Source organism: Curcuma longa, chromosome 1 (assembly GCF_044706935.1).
Source record: "Curcuma longa cultivar G26 ecotype Majalengka, Jawa Barat chromosome 1, ITB_CL_G26_1.1, whole genome shotgun sequence".
Classification (NCBI taxonomy): Eukaryota; Viridiplantae; Streptophyta; class Magnoliopsida; order Zingiberales; family Zingiberaceae; genus Curcuma; species Curcuma longa.
The window spans coordinates 4,253,255-4,261,790 of NC_133861.1; the positions used below are offsets into that span (position 1 = coordinate 4,253,255).

General features: G+C 38.3%; 1 pseudogene; it reads left to right on the plus strand.

Moving 5' to 3' along the window:
• The first annotated feature begins 5,936 nt into the window (after positions 1-5,936).
• On the plus strand, positions 5,937-7,268 carry LOC141822760 (potassium channel AKT1-like; annotated as a pseudogene).
• The last annotated feature ends 1,268 nt before the right edge of the window (positions 7,269-8,536 follow it).

The window sequence follows — 8,536 nt, forward strand, 5'->3', positions numbered from 1 at the left end:
TTAATGAAAGAATTTTAGTGAGGAATAATGAATAAATATGTTGAGGCCATAAAATACCTTTGCTGAAGTGTGAGAAATGTGTTGGATGAAATATTCACCCCAAATGCTTGGATGATATTTTGTTGTATTGCGAACTATCTCTTCTTTGCTAGCAACCAGAGTGGTCGATTGCTTCTCCATCTCAAAAGGTTTTGTGGTTGATGCATAGCTTTCTCTTGCTATTTATAATCTTACTTAATCCACGTAAAGAGTTTTTAAAGCATACATGTGTACGAGCTATTTAATTAATTATTTTTGTTATGTTTTCTTGAAGGGGAATGGTTACTTTTTAATTAGAATCACAAACAATATTATATTTCACAAACAATATTATATCTCACAAACAATATTATATTGATGTCTTGCGAACTATCTTTTCTTTGCTAGCAACCAAAGTTGTCAATTGCTTCTCCATCACTACAAGTTTTGTGGTTGATGCGTAGCTTTCGCTTGCTATTTATAATCTTACTTAATGCACGTAAAGAGTTTTTAAAGCATGCATGTGTGTACGAGCTATTTAATTAATTATTTAATTGTTGTTATGTTTTCATGAAAAGGAATGGAAGTTAATTGTTTAAATACTTTTTTGATTGTTTTTTTGGGCGATTTATCAAAGGGTGCCTGCAGATTTAAGATATTTTAAAATTATGCATGCATACATTAAAAATGACAAAAGGGTATACTGATTTGTGAGGCCTTCCCGTTTTACCTTTTTCGTCAAACATTAGCTTTTCACACTCCAATTTCCACGGCATCAGAATCACATTTGAAATGTTTACTTTTGAAAATAATTTCGATAGTTCATGCAACCTCAACATCTTTCTCCCTCTCTCTCTCTCTCTATATGCGTGCAAACTTAATCTTTTCTCTGTTAAGTCATTGAAGTTAAAAATCTGGCACTTTATTTTAGTCGGCGAGATCACCCCACACCGAAAGCATTTGCAAGTGTCTTCTTCTGTCGCTCTCAGGCAGCGACAACTCACTTAGGGTTTTCGACGAAACCCACATACTGACCTAGTTCGACTCTTTACATTCGAGTTTACGATTTTGCTTGTCATCTATACTCTTGTTTCAGAATGCAGCAAGAAGGTGTGACAAATGTTTCAGCCTATGGTTCTCGATGTAATCGCCAAGCTAATGGCTCCCAATTGAGGAGCCATGAAACTATATACTGCATTGCACCAATTTAACTTGGCTAAGTTGTCAAAATCATCTATGCAGTCAATTAGGGATAGCATAGGTATTCTAGTAACACGGTGACTACCACAAAATAAAATAGTTGCAAAAAAATACAGGATATACAGTTAACACTACATCTTGTTATAGCACTAGGGCTGTCAATCAATCTTGACTTCCTTATGAGTTTCTCTAAATGCTTGCCAGAACAATCAGACTCTGAAAAACTCCATTTACAATGGGTTAGAGACCTAATTTAAATCCAATGGAATTGTCTCTCCATTGTCTGGTAGGCCTAGAATCAAAGCAACATCTACCTTTGTGAATTTTAGTTTTTTCCCATGGAAGATGAAGCTATGTTCCTATAGATCCTAATTACCAAACATATTCTGGCCTAGACCTCTTACATATGGATTATCTGGGATGTCTAGGACCCACGAAAAGGTGGTTCTTCGAATCACCTTTTAGTTATTTTGCTATCGGTTGAACAGATGAAATAAATTTCCTTAAATGGAAAGGTTGCATTTCCAATTCATCCTTCTAGTTCATCATCTATTAAGGGGGTTGAATAGCAACTCTACTTAATGATGATATTTTTTAAGATATCCTGAACTGAGAACTGAACAACCATAAATCAATGGTTAATATAACAATAACAAACTATCATGTTCTAATAAATGCACAACCTACCCTAAAACCCTTTATTCCTAGACCCCCGAACCCTAAACCAACTTTTTTCAACAACTTGTCCTAACAAGATAACTCGAAACCTTAATTGATCTGTAATTGAAAATGCTTACTCGAATTCGACTATGCCCTAAACACTAACGATAACCTCTAGAGAAACCATTACAACAAGAAAACTAAATAAATAATTGAGCTACATACATCAGTTATGAAGTGAAGAATGTTCATTTCTTTTACAAAGATAGGGATCGATAACAATATTACCATCCCTTAGAATAAATCAACATGAAAAGAAATAAATAAATGAATATATAATAATCTGTGTGTTACCAAATGCAAGGCTAGTTTGAGCTCATAGCGACATCATGCCGTTGTTACGTCATTAAAGCTCGAGTGTCTAACATCGACCGTAAGTATGAGGCGTAGAAAAGTTGTCTTGAAACTACTCGTCGATGGTGTTTTTATTGAGCATTTCGACCGTGTAGATCCCTTTCGGGTCCCTCTAGCATGGCCTATTCGATCCCACTCATCAAGCACCTGGAATGTTGACATGGCAAGCACTGGATCAAGCTTCACTTTGACTACAACTTATCCTTTTCTAGCAGCCTGGATCCCTTCTGGGTGCTTGGATGTTGACGTGCACCAACCAATGATGTCTGCCACCTAAAGGTCCACCTTGTGTTCGACCCTTCTAGACACCTGAAACTTTTCTAAGCGCCTAAAACCTTTCCAAGCACCTGGAACCCTTCTGGGCCCCTACATCCCTTCTAGGTGCTCGGATCTATTCCAGGCCAGTTTTCAATACTAAATCCCTACATCACAGAGTTAGTATAACATGCATATAAAGAGTATGATTGATAGTCTTTCAGCCATCCGATCTCAACTTTCGGTTTACTATGAAATCTTAAGTTGGACCGATGCCTACTACTCTATTTCAGAGAGCGCGTCTTCACTACTCTACTCAAGATAATTTACTTGGTGTCAAACCTTGATCGACCTGACTTGTTTGGACTTTTACTCAACTTAATCTTGACCCTCGGGACTTTTCGTTAGACTTCTAGTCCTCAACCCATCTAGACTTCCACATTGTGTTATCAACCCCTAAGGCTTCCTTGGTGTCTTCGACCCAGGGTTTTCTGTTCGATTTCCTCAATCTACCAAGACTTTCATCTAATCCCTCCGACCATGAAATGAGATACATACATGAAATAATTTTGACAAAAGTAACCCAGAAAAATCTCTATAGTAAAAAATTTAAATGTAAACAACCTACCTGATTCTTGTTATGTTGGATAACAATACTCTTATGTGTGAAATTGTAATGTTTATCCTTGTTCTTGTCGGTCTCTCCAAAAAAAGCCTCAGTAGAAATTGTATATCAGCAACCAACAAATATGAAAACCATGTTAAACATAAAAAGATTTTGTGGCATCACTATGGAAAAATAGTACAAAGAAATTATTTGTTCTGCCTAATCACCTACCATAAGGTATGTTTAGCTTGTAGCCCAACATGGGCTGTGGCATGAAGTCTTTTATCACTTGTACATGATTGGCATCTGTTGCTAGAAGTGTAACATCAAATGTACCAGCACATAAAGTTGTTCAAGTTTCCAGAACATATGAACAGGCTCCTAACTAGAGGAAATGAATCATTAGCTGATTGGGTCTCAAATCCTCACAAAATTAATGATGGGAAAGTATTGGCATCTCAACGTATGCAAGAAACTCTCAAGAAGGAATGAAGAAAATACATGCTAATTAGTTGCACAATATGCAGCTTATTTAGAAATATGTAATCATTTTGTGACCAAAAAAAAACCAGCATTCTTTAGAAAGAAAGCAAAATAGGAACAAACAATCTAAACAACCAAATGGACTGTCATTCAATGGAGTCCAAAGCCAGAAGTATCAGAGCAAATCAATAGCTTAGTTTGAGGTGATATCTCATACCTCGTGTAACATGGGAGATGGGCCGCCTTCAACATGGATACCTAGTCCCAGAAGAAGTGAAACCATGTCCTTGTAACTCCATTCCATCTTATCCAACTTTGTTCTTACTTCAGCACGGATAAGTTCATTCAGATGTATCATATGTATAATCTGCTCATCCTAATTAAATTGAACAGATACAATTAGCAAAGTTTCAAGGTAAGATTTACAAATTCAAAAGAAGTAAATTCTTAAACAGTTCACCAAACACACTACCAAAGAAACTGCAGACAGAAATTAAATCATTTTAAATTAAATCATAAAAAATGAACTAAAGGGAAAATTAAGGAAGAAGTAAAACAGAAATGTTGTGCAAATCAAAGTATTAAATAATGATCCAAAACTAATTCATAAGAACATCTTTATGTAAATAACTGATTAAAATCTGTGGATAACCCCAATATTGCCAAGATAGACATGACATTAACACGATAAAGTAAGGATGTATTGGAAAACCAATCACATTTTTAACATATCAACCTTGTGGCTTCGCAAACTGCTCAATTTCTAGCAATCTGCAGCGAACAACAGTTTATTGTTTATAGTTTATACCATATAGATGGCTTAGATTTCTTTAAATTTTAGATGAACGGTCCAAATCGCTCCAGATTGATCTCTCTAATTAAACTCAAAATTAAGCTCAATTTGGATCAATCTGACTCGAGTGCATGGCCCCTTGATTCCCTAAAAAGACCACATTCAAATGATTAGTCATAATTCCACAATTAAAAGATAAATTACATAAAAGCTCAAAAATGAGTCCAACTCGTGAAACATGATATAAACATGAATTTAGCACACAAAAAAAAAATCAAAAAGCTTGAATATAGAAGTCCGAATACCATGACAAAATGATGGTTATCACACAACATAGAAGAAGAATAGAGGAACAAAATAGATGGATTTTTTGTTATTGTTTTTGTTCTATTTTGCTCGAGGTCATGACCTCCTTATATAGGAGCTCTATAACTCCGCTATAGCAAATGGCCAAATAAAAGTTATTCATTGCCTTCACTCGCCAGCCGCTAGTCAAAATTTTTTCCTAACAGCTCTAGCATTCAACCCGTGCAAGTTATGCTCACACACAAGTCAACTTGGTTCAACACAATCCGAACTCTGGATTTGCTCCCCACCCCCTGAAAGCTCATGTGTGAGAAAAAGTCTCTCCCCATATATATGTTCACAACATCAATGCTTCTAAAACATTGTAAATCAACAATAAAGCCATGAGATTCCCACTGTTGGACTAAACTCCCACTCACTATGGAGTCTCTTCCTTTCATCCCCCTCTTTTTTCCATTCACGTTTCCAACAGTTCTTACTCCATGACCTATATCTCAAACGTGAACCACTATCTTTTTCCTTGCTAAAACCTTTCAGCAGAGGAGAAATCTCTTACGAGTCATGTCTTTTTAGTAATACACAAATACAAAACATATAATAACACAAAGAATAAAATAATAAATAAGAGTTATATTAAGCCCATCACTTCTAGAAGCCCTAAATGTATGTAGCACTCATCCTAGAACCTCCTCCTAGATCACACGCAATACTAACTTTAATTTAGAACTTAAATCTATAATATAATCCCCTATAAGTTATCCTCTTGCATAATCTCCATTGTAAAATGTTGACATTTGGTAACTCATACACTAATATCGTAAAATACGAAAAAAAAGATTATTAGATACGGAGTTAAATCCCGTTAACCCGTTAGAAATCCGATAAACCACACTTTACCTCTCCCGAAACCGCGATTTCTTCGGTTATTTTTCTCCAGCCGATCGCGATCTCTTCCTATTCGCAACGCAACGCAACGCTTCCCCTTCTCCTTCTCTACCTCGCACGCATCTCCCCTGCATCGTCTCGTCTGCCGCTTCTGCCTCGCCTGAGGAATAGCCGTCTTCCTTCCTTTTCCAGGCTGCCTTCTTCGCTAGGCGCCTTGGCTAGGCGCCGTCGCCGTCGCCAATCGAGTTCCTTGTGATGCTTTAAATCCAGATAACGAGGGGCCGGAGAACGGGAATGGGGTAATATCAATCGAATATGGTGGATAGGCGAACGACAAAGGTGTTTAGCGTGCCGAGGGCCATGGTGTGCGGCCTCGAGACGGAGAAGGAGATTTCAAGGGACGGCAGCCATTACAGCATCTTCAGCGGGATTCTTCCCTCCCTCGGGGCCAGGAGCAACCGCAGGGTCATGCTCCGGTGGTTCATCGTTTCCCCTTATGATCGGCGATACAGGGCATGGGAGACTTCCTTGATTGTTCTCGTTATTTATTCTGCTTGGGTTTCTCCATTTGAATTTGGATTCCTTGGACATGCAAAGGGAACTCTTGCCCTGGTGGACAACATTGTCAACGCGCTCTTTGCCATTGACATCATTTTAACCTTCTTTGTAGCCTACCTTGATTGAACTACTTATTTGCTCGTGGATGATCCTAAGCTAATAGCATGGAAATATTTGACCACCTGGTTTGTTCTCGATGTTGCTTCCACGATCCCTTCTGAACTCGCAATAAAATTTCTACCGCATAAGCTCAGCTCTTATGGATTCTTGAACATGCTTCGGCTTTGGCGTCTCAGAAGAGTTAGTGCACTATTTGCTAGGCTAGAAAAAAGATAGGCCCTTTAATTATTTTTGGGTCCGATGTGCAAAACTTATTTTTGTGACTCTCTTTGCTATGCATTGTGCTGGGTGTTTCTTTTACCTTCTTGCTTCAAGGTATCACAATCCAAGCAGAACTTGGTTTGGTTCTTCTATGCCAGATTTCCATCAGCAAAGCTTGTGGATTCGTTATGTGACTTCTTTGTACTGGTCAATCACCACTCTTACAACTGTTGGTTATGGAGATTTGCATGCTGTAAATTAGATGATTTTCGACATCTTTTACATGCAGTTTCACCTTGGACTAACAGCCTATATAATAGGAAATATGACCAATTTGGTAGTTCATAGAAGATATAGGGATACAATCCAAGCAGCCACAGGGTTTGCACAAAGAAATCAGCTACCTGAGCGCTTACAAGAACAAATGATCTCACATCTCAGTTGAAGTCAGTTGAAGTTCAAGACAAACTCAGAAGGGATCCAACAGCAAGAGACGCTGGATGCTCTTCGAAAAGCCATCAGATCCTGCATCACTCACTATCTTTTTACTCGCTTGTTCAAAGGGTGTACTTGTTCTATGGCGTTTCTAATGACCTGTTATTTCAACTGGTCTCTGAGATGAAAGCTGAGTATTATCCTCTAAGGGAAGATGTGATTTTGCAGAATGAAGCTCCTACAGACTTTTACATACTAGTGACTGGAAGAACGATTTCTGGATGGAGATTTTCTTTGCTGATACAGACTACTTTCGGAAGGCGGGTATCTTGACTTATCTTTTTAGATATGTCGTTATGATATGTATAGTATTGCTATAACTAGTAATAATTGTGTGCTTTTATATCTGCCCTGGTATATTACTACTTGTTTCATGTGTATATCATGTTGTAGGACTTTTTACTTGTTACTTGTTTACTTGCCATATAATATATATGTAGTGATATACTGTTCCTTACTGGGCATAGATTGGTAGGTTTTGCATGCATTAGTGTCATGCATCATCCTTGCATGATTGCATACTAGCGATCATCGGCTCCTTTGTAATTTGAGCCCGTCGTTAGTTACATGATCTGCATACACTGCCACTCACGGGTTAATGGTACATCAGGAGAGTGTGTGCAGTTGCTCTGTCAAGGCTCCGCTCGACCGCTCAGGGGTAGTGGTGCCGCAGCGTGGTAGCATACAGGGATCCCTCCTTCGTATTATGAGACCAAGAGATGAGAGCATTGCTCCCCCATGTACTTGGGGTAGGAGGATAGGTGTACTCCGCCAGCATCCTGTCCACTCGGTCACGCAGGAGCAGTGACGGCAGAGTGCACAGTTGTCATAGCCCTACCCACTCGACCTCACGATTATCTGTGACGGTGGTTGACTGACGTCAGGGGTGACCATGTCATTGCATCATGTGCATACTACATGAATTGCATTTATTATTGCTTGCTGCATTTGTTTGCTGCATATGTTTGACATACACATATAGGAGGCCTTATGCATTTGGTTTGGCGACCTTGAATCTGTTGCATAGTTTGTGTCGTTGTATCGAGGTAGATGATTCTGGTATGTACAGTTTTTCAGTAGTTCAGTTGTGCATTTCTTACTATACTAACATGATTATTACTGCTAGATAGCTTATTGTATATGTCTACTAGATATCCGCTAAGTTCCTTGAACTCACTCCGTTGGTTTCATTCTTTTCATGTTGATGTCTATCTGAAGAGCCGCGTTGCTAGTCCCCCGTCGAGTTGATCTCGACTATTTTAGTTTCCTATGTTTTTGGTATTTAGGTATCAGTACTTGTTCTATATCGTATGGATCTTCGTATACATATTTGGTTTTAGTGTTTTTGTTATATTTACTGGTTGTGGCCTTGTGGGCCTTATTTAGTACTTGTTATGTATTTTTGACATGCTATATTTATGGATTGTGGCCGTGTAAGCTTATTGGTGGCCTTGTAGGCCTTATGACATATATGTATTTAGGGAATAACAATTGTTACAGGGGAGATGCTGCCAAAAGTTTTCGAACAATCGTCTCCCAGG